Source organism: Coptis chinensis, chromosome 5 (genome assembly GCF_015680905.1).
Source record: "Coptis chinensis isolate HL-2020 chromosome 5, ASM1568090v1, whole genome shotgun sequence".
NCBI classification, from domain to species: Eukaryota; Viridiplantae; Streptophyta; class Magnoliopsida; order Ranunculales; family Ranunculaceae; genus Coptis; species Coptis chinensis.
Genome location: NC_141460.1, coordinates 4,137,684 through 4,150,745, shown reverse-complemented (window position 1 = coordinate 4,150,745; position 13,062 = coordinate 4,137,684). Strand labels below are relative to the sequence as shown.

Sequence of the window (13,062 nt, the reverse complement as noted above, 5' to 3'; positions counted from 1 at the left end):
ATTTCAGAACTCAAAGACTCTCCTAGACTTACTGGGATATCCATTTGCTTGCAATCAGTCATGTTGAATCTTTTCAAAACCTTCTTCATATATGTCTCCTGAGACAAAGACAACAAGCGTTTGGGTCAATCCCGAGTTATTTTAACTCCTAAGACATAACTAGCTTCACCCATGTCCTTCATTTCGAAATTTAATGACAACCACTCCTTAGTGGAATTTATCAATGCCTTATTGTTACCTGCTAACAAAATGTCATCCACATATAGAGATAGAATCACAAAACCATTTTTAGATGTCTTGACATATACGCAATGGTCCTCATTTACCATTTTGAATTTGTCTTGAAGCATAGCTTCATGGAATCTCAGATTCCACTGTCTAGAGGCCTGTTTTAAACCATATATGGATCTGTTTCGGTTTTACACTTTGTGTTCCCGACCCTTGATTGAAAAACCGATTGGGTTGATCCATATAGATTTTCTCTTGCTTGCAATTCTCCATTGAGAAAAGCAGTTTTGACATCCATCTGGTAAAGCTCTAAATCTAAGTGGGCAACCATTGACAAGAGGAGACGTATGGAGGCAAATCTCACTACTGGTGAGAAGGTGTCCTCATAGTCTATTCTTTCTTTTTGGGTGTAACCTTTTGCAACAAGCCTGGCTTTGAATTTGTCTATGTTCCTTTCTGCATTTTTCTTGATCTTGAGAACCCACCTGTTCACAATAGATCTCCTGTTTGGAGGTAGATCAACTAAGTCCCATACTTTGTTTTTCTTCATCGACTCCAATTCTTCCTTCATAGCTTCCATCCACTTACTTGTATTGGACCCAGAAATAGCCTCCTTGAACGTTTTAGGTTCATCAGATATTTCTGTAAGTGCATTGGTCATATTTATCTCCCCTTCAATCTCAAACCGACGTTTAGGGATATGGCCTCTAACACTCTTATAAGGTTGGGATTGATCAATCAATTGACCAATGCCATTGTCACTGGAATCAAGGTTGATGAAATTTTCATCTTCGCCTTGTTCAACAGCAGTTATAAGGTTATCAACTTCGTAAAGTTGTAGATCCTTATCAACCTCACCCTTCATTGGGTATTGATCCTCTAAGAATCTGACGTTACGTGCTTCTATTTCTGTGACATGCCCTTGAGTATCCTCCCCTAGGAAGGCATACCCCTTAGAAGTCTCACTGTACCTTATAAAGACACACTTCTTTCCAGGAGCACTTAACTTCCCAAATTCTCGATTTTGAGAAGTGACAAAGGCTGCACACCCCCATGGTCTAAGGTAGTTCAAAACGGGTTGTCTACCAGTCCATAGTTCATAGGGTGTTTTGTCAACAAATTTTAAAAAAACTAGGTTAAGTATGTGCGCAGCCGTTAACAATGCATCACCCCAAAATGAGATGGGCAAATTAGCCTAAGCCATCATAGACCTAACCATGTCCAGCAGGGTTCTATTCTTTCTCTCAGAGACACCATTCTGCTGAGGGGTATAAGGAATAGTTAGCTGTCTAGCTATACCCTTATTTTCATAGAGTTCCTTAAACTCATCAGAAAGATACTCACGTTCGCGGTCAGTTCTTAAGGCCTTTATTGTCCTATCAAGTTGATTCTCAACAAGGTTCTTGTACTTTTTAAAATGTTGGAGGCCACCATTAAAGGGAGAGAGAGCTTTGCTTGTTTTTGGGATGATCAATATGTGAGGGGGTGGGGGTCTATTTATAGAACTCTCCCACCTCCTCAAAATTGGATAGGATAGAGTCTCATACTTATCCAAAATCAGCTAAGGATAGAGTCCTATACTCATCTAATGTAGGCTAGGATAGAGTCCTACACTCATCCCAATACCTAGTGATTATCCTTATCTCTGTGGTTTATCCTTATCTTGGTGGGCGTTTATCCATATCAGGTTTGACCCAGCCTTATTTCCAACAATACATAATAATTTCACTACTCTTTGATCTGTTCGAAAAGAAACAAATACATAATAAGCACTTCTTTAAGGATTTTCGTCAAACAAATGGCGGTCATGATTTATCATTTGCAATTACACATAACAAACTTTTAAGCAATGGATTTATGATTTTAAAGAGGTTAATGCAAGAAAAAGGGGATTCTTAGTAAGAAGGTCAGTATAATTATTTTCCAAGCTAAATACAAAATTCCATGTACAAAAAATTGAAAATTTTCCATTGTATAATTCTTAACCTAGAAACATGTTACTAACAGAGAAAACAAAAAGGTGGAGGAAAGCTTACTAGGGAACTGATGACTGTAGCGATAAATAATGGTGGTTGATACAAACGTCTTTAACGCTGAGAAGGAAAAAGTTGAAGAGAGATGAAGGGGGTTTCTGTTTCTTGCGGGGGGGTGTGATCAGTGATCGTGGGAGACTTGGGAAAAACACGTGTCTCTGATTTCACCTCCCGCTTGATTTAAATGTTGTTATCTTGGTTTATTCCGAGATATTTGAAAGATTATGTATCTCAGATGGAAGACAGTGTGGTAATAAAATTATATATATTAAATCGGCTACATATCACATATCAAGTTATGAACCGATTTAAATGATAAATTTTTCATCTCGGTTACTAGTTAACCATGGTAATACATTAACTCATTTTGCCAAAAACACACTGAAAAACGTTATTACCTCGGTTTAAAGAAAAACCGAGATAAAAACCCTTTTTTTTAGTAGTGGCAACACGAGGTCGAGCATGGACTACTAAGCAAAAATTCATACTTTGCAACGGCGCTGTTTGGCACAGCCACCGTCACCATCACTGAATCACTCTGTTCATAAACAGGCAAAAACAGACAATACCTATCGCGGCAAATAGGTCCAACATGGACCGGTTTACCCATTCCAAAGTCTACTTTCTCTAACCCAAATCTTGACCATTGTGACACCATGAGTAGTCCAACCGAGTCCGTAGTCAGTCTCGACTTACTAATTGCTTGGATCAACGATCTTACGTACTCATCCCCAACATTGTCCTTGGCATTTCTAATCAAACTAGCTGCATGACCCAAATCTTTATCACTGAGGTCTTTAACGTTAGCTTGCGCGCATGTGAGTACGAATCCGTTTCCATAATATCCCTCAGGTAAACTTGGTTTCAATCGGTTACGGATGTTAACGCTGAAGAGCATCCGCAATATTTGTTCCGAAGGAAAATCCAAGGATCTAGCCCAACTTCTCCACACATGAGCTGTTAGTACCTCAAATGAGGTAAACGAAAAGGGTAACTCACTGTGTTGACAAGTTGAGGAAGCTAGTTTTTTCAACTTAGTTAACCTTGTCTTATCAAAAACAACTGATGTTGGAGACATAGTTTCACTATCGAATGTGGAGAAAATCCCTGAAATGTCCGAGATTAGGTTAAACTCGAGGTTGCGAGTATGAAGACTCAATTGTGTTGGATCGAGTAAATGACGATCCCAAACTGGTTTTGGTTGAAAATCATCAGGTTCTCGTCGTCCAGAAGCCAAGTCCGCAAACGAGTTGAGAAACTGGGCAGTACCAATTCCATCCATAAGACAATGGCTAGTTCCAACTCCAATTGCAGCACCTTCACCATCAGTGCCAGCCCTGATGCAAAGCCACCCAAGCGGTGGCTTTGGGCCACCAACTCTAAATATATAAGATAGGGCCACATTATTGTTAATGGGGAAACCTTTACGATTATAGACTTTCCACTTCATTAAAGACAAAATGCCAACCAAAATTCAGGAAAAACACACATCATCTTTTAATCAATTAATCTGAGAACTCAACTCCATACAAACTCTTTTTACAATCCTTACCCCACTAGTTACAGACAAACAAAAAGAAAATCTACTTGACCTCATTCTTATATTTTTTTAAAAAAAATAAAAGAAAAACCTAAATTTTCATTTAAAAAAATAAAAAATCCTCTTCAAAGAACAAAGTCACTCGGCTCTTTTTTGGACTATTGGTCTATTGCCTTATTCATTTCATTGTTTCGCATATAGGGCCACATTCTATTGTGATGTTTTGGGCCACTAAAAGGTCAGGGCCAGCACTGTTCACCATTAGCCAGCCAAGTCAGCTGAACAACAAGAGGTGGGGCACCATCCTCGAATACAACATCATCCACGGGTTTGGTCAAAAAGTCTCTCCACTGCAAACAATGAGATGGAGCATGTTCCAGGTCAACGATTGAAATATCTTTAGATACACCTTCAATGAACATTACACCTTGTGATTCACATACCACCTCGAGATTCTTACCATCCGGCCGAACTCTAACTCGTCTGGCTAGTGGGTAATATGGAACCAAAGCACGTGCGAGCGCATTTTTTATACCTGCCACAATGGCATTACGGCTTAAACCGGGGTTAGACTGATAAACAAAGAGGTATTTGACATCGAACCGGAGATGCGGATTGGAGTTTTCAATGGAGTTGGTTCGGATGGGAACACTAGAACCTTTTCTTTGATGTCAACAAGGCTAGTAGTCATTTTGAGTGGGTAAGGCCTAGGAAGGAATTGTTTGAGTTTGCCAGTTTAGCACTTTAGCGCCATGCTATAGTACTATATATACTATATGGTGAGAGAAGGCATGGAGGAGCAAATGCCAACTACCCCAAACGTCATTAATCGTAAAAATAATTGGCACAACTTGCAAGTTGCAACTTGCAACCACACTTAGTGCACAATAAATTGGGCACGTTTTAGGCCACTTGACAAACCAAATTTTGTTCCCTACCACATCAAGAAACAAACAGTCTCAATCTGACTCTGGTCCATAGTTGGTTATGGCATATTTATTTTACTCGCTTTGTTATGCAATTTTCGTAGTAATTCTACGCTGACACACAGGATTTTGACATAGTCAACCAACACATTGAGGTGGCTGGTGACGTGTTATGTCCACATAAGCAAAAGTCAAATAGACCATTTTTCAGTTTTCTTTTCATTTTCTTTTCTTTTTAATTAAATAAATTCACGTATCTCTCGTCTCTTTCCTTCTCAAACTCAAAAAACGGAAGGGCCAAACTTTTCAAACCCTACACTCTCTCTCTCTAACTCAATCTTAACAAGATTTGTATCTCCTTCTTATGTTGCTATTACTGATTCGGAACGTTTGATTGGTGATTGGTGATGCTGCTAATAATCAAGTTGCAATGAACCCAGTCAACACTGTTTTCGGTCACGTGTTTTTTAACTCCGATTTGTTTTCTTTATTTTATATTGTTTGTTATAAGTTATATATTTCCAATTATGAGTTGTGTTTTGCTAAATCTGTTTTTTATTTGTTCAATTAAATTGGGGTTTTTATATTAACTAGTTCTCAATTCTGTATATGGGTTAAGAGTACGTTAAGATTGTAGAGGCATAGAGCTTGTTTCTGTAGCATTTAAACTTTTTTTAGATGGTTCTTGATAGTAAATGAATCTGCTAAAACTAAGTATTTTGTATTTGTGCATGTGTTATTTGATTAAGTGTAGGGATGCATTATAAATTTTCATTATGCCATTCAAATATAGAGGGATTCTTATTAATTACTCAGTTTCTAACTCTCACTACTATCAGATAAATGTGAAACTTGATCAGACCACTACTTTTTGTCGAAATTCTGAGATTCATATTGTAATTTTGGTCATTGGAAAATTATTTCTAGTTTGCCTACTGAATCAAGACTATGGCATATTTATTTGGACACTAAAGACTATGGCATGTTTTTTTTTTTTTTTTTTGGTAAATGATCCTTGGGTTTGTGTAGATGTTTTTTTGGTATACTGTAGTGGATTTTTAGCTTAAACGGTAAAGCGCTTGAGAGGTTGAGTGCATCTCGACGATATCTCAAGAGATGGTGGTTCAAATCTACTAAAATCCAATTGAAATTCTATTTATCATAGTTTATTGCTATTTTTGTTTCGAAGTTGTTTTGATGTAATTGGATTTATATTCATGCATGGTATGTAGGATACAATTGGTGGAGCAAAACTTATGGAGTTTGGTATAAGCATTTGGTAGGTGTGAATGGAGAATGAAAGTTAGTCGAGCAAACTATTTCTTTTACTCTTAGTTGTTTGTATATTACTGAATGGTAGCATAAAAAAAAACCATATTTCTATGTTCCTACTTATGGTTTCTTCTTCTTACAGGTTTTGATTGACATTTTGCGTTGTTGGGTGATCATTTGATTCATATGTTTGGGAGCAATTTTGCAGGTTGTATGGCATGGTGCTGTTGTTGGGTTATGATAGGTCTTTTAGCGTGGTTGTAAATCACAAAGTCATATTTGTTTTGATCACATTCTTTTTTCGTAATTTGTCAAAGAATATTATGTAATAAGTATCGAGTCTTTTACTAAGCCTTTAGTGTAAGAATGCAACAGCTTTGGCACTAGTAGTTTCCCCTTGCTACTAGCTAATTCCAACTAAAGCTTGTATATAATCTTTGAATGAGTTTTGCAAATCCTCCACTACATTTCAGGCCTGAAAATTCTCACCTGCGTAGAAAAATAAGAACAAGAGCCCCCATGGTGTGAATCAAGTTCAGTGTAGACTCGCCATTTATCATGAAGAATGAAGAAGCCGACAGATTCTTACTGCAGGTGAAGAGTGCATTCCGCAACTAAGAGCAAATGCAACAAGGAGTTATGCGTTCGATGGAGTACTATCTCAGTTCATCAGGTACCTTAAACTTGTGAAGAGTAATTACCACGGACTTATAAACATTGTGAAGAATTAAGCGACCAGTAAAAGGTAAAATCACGAGATTATGTCCACACAGTTAGGTGGTTCGTACTACTCAACCAAAGTGGGTTCCATGATACAAGTTTACTTGAAGTAAAACACAACAGCGGACGACAATGCAATAAATGAGGGAGTACATGTTATTCATATAACATCAAGAATAGTGTTGTGAACCTTTTGTTCCACTTACACTCGAGTTGTAGACTTAAAAAGTATCTCTACACACTCCATGGCCATCTATTATAGCTTGGTACAAGTCTGAATCGCGCAAAACGGTGAGTTAAAATAGGAGCGAGTGGTGCCTTCTCACCAGAACATATATAGACAACATAACATAACTAGATTTTTAATGTACCTCATATGTTTCTCATTGTTCGAATCAAAAATCAAATTAATCAAAATATCATTTGGATTTTGGTGGATTCAAACCACCATCTCTTCTTGAGATGTCATAGAGATGCACTCAGACTCTCAAGCGCTTTACCATTTAAGCTAAAAATCCACTCTAGTATGTAAAAAGAACATCTACACAAACCCAATGATCATTTACCAAAAAAAATGCATAGATATGCCACGACCTTCGATTGAAGGCCCCCCATAGATATGCCATAGTCTTGATTCAATAGACAAACTAGAAATAGTTTTCCAATGAACCAAATTATGAATCTTGGAATTTGATAGTAGTTTCAACTGTCCAAATTTTTTCAGACAATTTGTCAAACAGTTTATGTGCCCTTATTCCTGGCCATTTGTCTCCCTCTTTTCAACTATTTATCCATGAAAAAAAAAAACACATCATCAATACCATGTTTGGGGAAACTTACCGACACCACATACGACAAACATCAAGTTTCGATGAAATCAGAAAATTACATCATATTAAACATTCAAATTAACAAAGAAAGTGGTCGTTCATATACCTTGAGCAAGATAGAAACACAACATGCCCATAATCAGAAAATTAGTACGAAATAGGGGGTGTAGTTTAGCTAGTATTTGTAAAGAGAAAGAATAAGGGACTCTTGAGTCTTGAGAGAGAGATACAAATCTTGTTCAGATTGAGTTAGAGAGAGAGCATGGGGGTTTGAGAAGTTTGGTGCCCGTTTTTTGACTTTGAGAAAGAAAAAGATAAGAGATACGAGATTACGAGGGTTTAATAATTCATCCAAAAAAAAACAAATAAGAAAAAAAATTGGTCTGTTTGACTTTTGCGTACGTGGACATGACACATCACCAGCCACCTCAGTGTGTTGGTTGGTTGTGTTAGCGTAGAATTACTCCAATTTTCGATGTTTTTACCCTGAGAGTCTCTTTACTAAGAGTTTTTGTCTAAGTAAGTACCTGCCCGTTATATGAACTTCACTTATACGAATTTCAAAAAAAATCCACTATGAAAAACAATGAATTAGAAACTGATTTTTGGTAGAGATTTTCTCTCTATAGTATAGATCATCTTTAGAAAAAATTAGTACATTTGAAAATTCCTAGACATATCAAAATTAGCTTACAATGTTACAAAATTATCCAACCGTCTAGATTTTTCAAATTTCAAAATAACTTTTGACAAAGTTAAACATTTTCGTTTGAGCTAATTTTTTGTAGGGAGATTCTCTATTATGAGAAAACTATCTTCACAAAAAATCAGCCCTCAATTTATCTTATAAATCCACTTTTGGTGGTGGAGTTCATTTGGAGTTCATACAAGGCAGAGTTCATATAACGGGCTTGAAATAAGTAATATACAATAAGCTTTAGTGTTAGTCTGTTGGAAAGTAATTTGTAATTTATTGGGTCAAGTTCTAGAAATTTCAAGGTTCAAAGAACGCCCTAGAATGTGCATGCCACTCTAGATGTTTCACATATGGTCAGTGGCGAAACCAGGAAATTGAGTGAGGGTAAGCCAACCCTGGCCCACCGCATTTACATCCCTTGTCCAACACAATCACACCTAGAGAACCATATATATGACTAAGAAAAAAAAATGGGAATTCTAATTGTACCAGCCCTTTAAAAATATGATATTATTACTTCTCAAGACCAAAACTTAATTTGCTATACACGAATGCACAAAATCCTAATTTCAAAAGTTAAGTTTCTGATACAGCTTATTGCATGTAGTATCTAACATGCTTCACCTACCTACACAATCAACAATAATAAAATTCAATTATGTTTCCCTTTAAATGAAAATAGCTTCAGTGTTTAAGCTGTATAGCTACTTTGGAGGAATCTAAGTATCCAACTGGAAAGAATAAACTTACAGTAAGTAAGCTTGGATTAATACAAGATGAGATTATATACACCAAACTTGAGATCACCTGAGAATATATAACAATCATGCACATGGATTAAAAAAATTTACATATGAAACGCCACGACCAACACATCCAAATAAAATAGATTCTCATTAAAACAGATATAACACCCCGTTTATTTTCTTTTATTTTCCCTATTTATTAGGATTTAAAAAGTAACAATAATATTAAAAAGATAAAAAAAATGATAAAGATAAAATAAGATAAAATAAAAACGTGGGAGAGTTAGAGGGGTTTGGTTACAACCGAACTCTCCATCTTAGTTAGTTTTTTTTGGGTTTTTGAAATACAAGAGAAAAATAGAGAGACGTACAAAGGAAAGACAGAGAGAGAGATAGTTATTGCTGGAGAGTACTTGAAAGATAAATGGGAGGAGGCCGGAAGACAACACCTTACCGTTGGTTTTCGAGTTTGCCGGTTATTTCGCTTTCACTAAAGTTTTCGTTTTCGATTAATTCCGGTGAGTAGGCGAAACTTTATTTCTTTTAAGAAAACTATTTGATTTATTTATATGTGTTCTACTAGTAATTTTAGTTATTTGATTTAATGGAACCTTGAGGTGAAACAAAAGAATGTTAATTTGATCGAATTAGATGGCATACTGTGTTAATTGGTTTATGTCGCCAAGTTTTCTTTATGATATATATATATACATATATGTTTCGATGGGTATGTATATGATAGTCAGTAGCAGTTGGTTATTGTTGACTTTGAATTTCTTTAGATGTGTCAGAACTCAAAAGTTAAAAGTTTGACCTTCTCATTTTTAACGTTTCAGTTATAGCTATAAGGGTTACTATTTTAAGTAATGATATATTAGAATATATAAGTGGTACTGTACGTATGAGGTTTGAAATTGTCTCAGAAGTTGGTACTATTACCTACTGTTACAGGTTTGGTTATAGCTAAAGTTAACTTTTGAAGTGTTTTAGATTGTTATAATTACAGCTAATTAAGGTTCACTTCTAAAGTGCTTAGGTGGTTAAGCATGAGATAGATAGCATTCTACTGCCAAGTTTCTCTATTGATAGATGTGTCTTCATGGAAATAGATCTATAGATGTGGGTAAACAATTACTTAGTTTCATTAAGGTTAGTAATAAACATGACCATTGCTTATGTTCAAGCCTAGTTTTTCCCCGACTTTGAACTAATCTTGTGTGTTGCTCGAGTTTTATTTTGGACCTTGTTAAAACATGAAAAACCATGTTCCTAGCTTGAGTATACTTTCTAGAACAAGAAGTCTTTCTTCATTTTATCGTGAGTGTGAAAAGTTATGCCGTCGATAAGTTACACCGTCAGAAATCTGTCTTCTGAAAATCAGGAACTGTGTCTGTGTTGGAATCGAGTTTTCGCCTAGTTAGGGTCAGATTCAAACTCTTACCAAAACATTAAAAAGTGAGTTTTCTGTTTCTTCTTTCTATTCCAATTTACCTCGTTGCATTCCGAGGTCTTTGGTGGTAGATATGATGTCTGGAAGTTTGGTTGACAGAAAATAGTGCGTCAGAAATCAGTTTCTGTACACTGTGTTTAACTCCAGTTTTAATTTATTTAGAGTTTGAACTAGATTTTTATGAAAACATAAAAAAGTAAGATTTGGAAGTCTTCTTTCTATTCCAATTGGCCTCATCGCATTTTGAGGTCTATGGAATTAATTATGGTATTTGGAAGTTTGACTGGCAGAAAACAGTGCGTCAGAAATCAGTTTCTGCGCACTGTGTTCGAGTCTAGCTTTTGAATATTTAGAATGAGATTGAGTATTTTTGTAAAACATGATAAAGTAAGTTCTGTGTGTCAGACTTTCAACACAAAAATCCTCGATGCGTTTGGATACCTGTGAAAAGAGTTGTGTCATTCGGAAGATAGTCCGTCAGAAATCTAGTTTGCTGAAAATTAGGATTTTTACCATTTTCGACCTAAGTTTTCTTCTAGATGGGTTGAGGCTGGGACTTCGAGTTCTACATGAAAAAGTATATCTACATACCTTAGTTTCTAAATAATTAAATTACATGTCATTTGGATGAATGTAGGAAAAGCTATAGCTTTGACAATATCGCTGATAAGAACTATGAAGGCTTGATTCCAATCTTGAAAGATTTGGATATGTAGACAGCTTTGAGCAAAAGTGCAGCCACTATATTATATATTAGTTATTAATTATTAGTTATTAGTTATTGTGATAACTATATATGTATAATGTTAGTATTTAATTGTGTACGTAATTGTGGTTATTTAAAATATATTCACGAGACATTTAACTAATACATTATTCCTGATTGAACCTTTTGATATCTATGATTTATATAATTGATAATGATGTGAGTTGATTAGTTATTGTGTTTGGAATATTTAGTAATGATTCTATTGTTTGAGATGATATTTGTTTTGTAATGAAAATATTATAATAAATGAGAACTCTTGAGTGTTAAAAATTCGGTGTAAAAGTGTCTGGTGAAAATTTAATGTGTCGCCCACACCTTTAGATCTCTCCACGCCTCTTTGATGAAAAGAAAAGAAAAGAAATATTTATGACTAATGATGTCATGTGAAAAGCCGTATTAGAGAGGAACTAATGCATTCGCCTTGCGGGTTGGCTGTATTCCTTGAATGTACGGAAATGTAGGTGGGTATTCCTTGAATGTGGCGGGAATGACCCAAGGTATTCATTGAATAACATGTTAGTATTATGATAGGTATTCCTTGAATGTGGCGAGAATGACTTAAGCTATTCATTGAATGTGCAATGAATGACCTGTTAGTATTATGATCGCTATTCCTTAAATGTGGCGGGAATGACCCAAGGTATTCATTAAATGTGCCATGAATGACCTGATATTTTGTTATGCCCAAAGGAGGAGGCTTTGTGATTATGTGTATAGAAAGCCCAAAGATGGCTATGATTCACAAGTTACGAGTTTACAACATGAAAATATGTTTCTTGGAGCGATATCCCCGCTTAAGACATATGTCTTGTAGTGGTACTCGGTGTGAGTGAAGCACACGGATATGTGTGATTTAACAAATGTGTGTAGTGCAAATCGTGGAGTAGAAACTAAAGATTGGGTTGTGTCTTTTAATAAATGAGTCAACGAGATAATTAATAAGCAAAGTAAAATATTGATTTTACGTGGGATTGAGCTATTGCATATGATATATATGATTTCTTATGAGAAATATTTATGTGGTTTGTGTGAGTTGATACTCACGATGGATGAATGCATTCCCTGGTTGTGATTTTTTCCTCGTTCTCATAAGTAGACGAGTGATATTAAAGTAAAACATTTATTTTATATGTGACTGAGTTATTGCATATGAATATTTATGTATTATGATGTACATGATTTCTTACAAGGAAATATATACGTGGTTTGTGTGAGTTGATACTCACGAGGGATGAATGTACTCCCTAGTGGTGATATATTATGATATGATGCATATAATTTCTTATGAAGGAATGTGAATATGGTTAGCGTGATATGATGGATATGGTGGTGTGATATGAATATTAGTTAATATTGGCGATATATTATGCCAGATTATATATACCTATGATGGTTGCAGTGAGAGTAAAATAGATGTATATTATAAATGATTACATTTGGAAAATCTAACTTTGTTTTGCAGGAGGGTAGAACTTATTAACTTTTTATGCAGAGACGTTGTCCTACCCTAAGACGACGTGCTGGCTTAAAGGTAAAGTGTATCAAACTCATATTTAAATAAGTTATCATATGTGTATGTAATAAGTTGAATGTAAGTGGAAATTATATTGTGAGTTATTTTGGAAATTGAGCATGATGAATACTGTTATCTGAGATTTCTTAGAAATGTATATTGGGGGTTGAAATTTTACTTGGGAAGAAACTGCATGCCATTTTGAAAATACGGAACTAACTTGTCTTCCAAGTTAAAATAATTGAATAGTATATTTATTTATTCGAAAGATATGAACGTATTGCTATTTTATATTTAGTATTACTCATACCAACAAATTCAATTTGCTGACCCATGTT

General features: G+C 35.4%; 1 pseudogene; it reads right to left on the bottom strand.

The window, feature by feature from the left end:
• Positions 1-2,697: 2,697 nt before the first annotated feature.
• On the bottom strand, positions 2,698-4,492 carry LOC147496341 (alcohol acyltransferase 9 pseudogene; annotated as a pseudogene).
• Between the last annotated feature and the right edge of the window lie 8,570 nt (positions 4,493-13,062).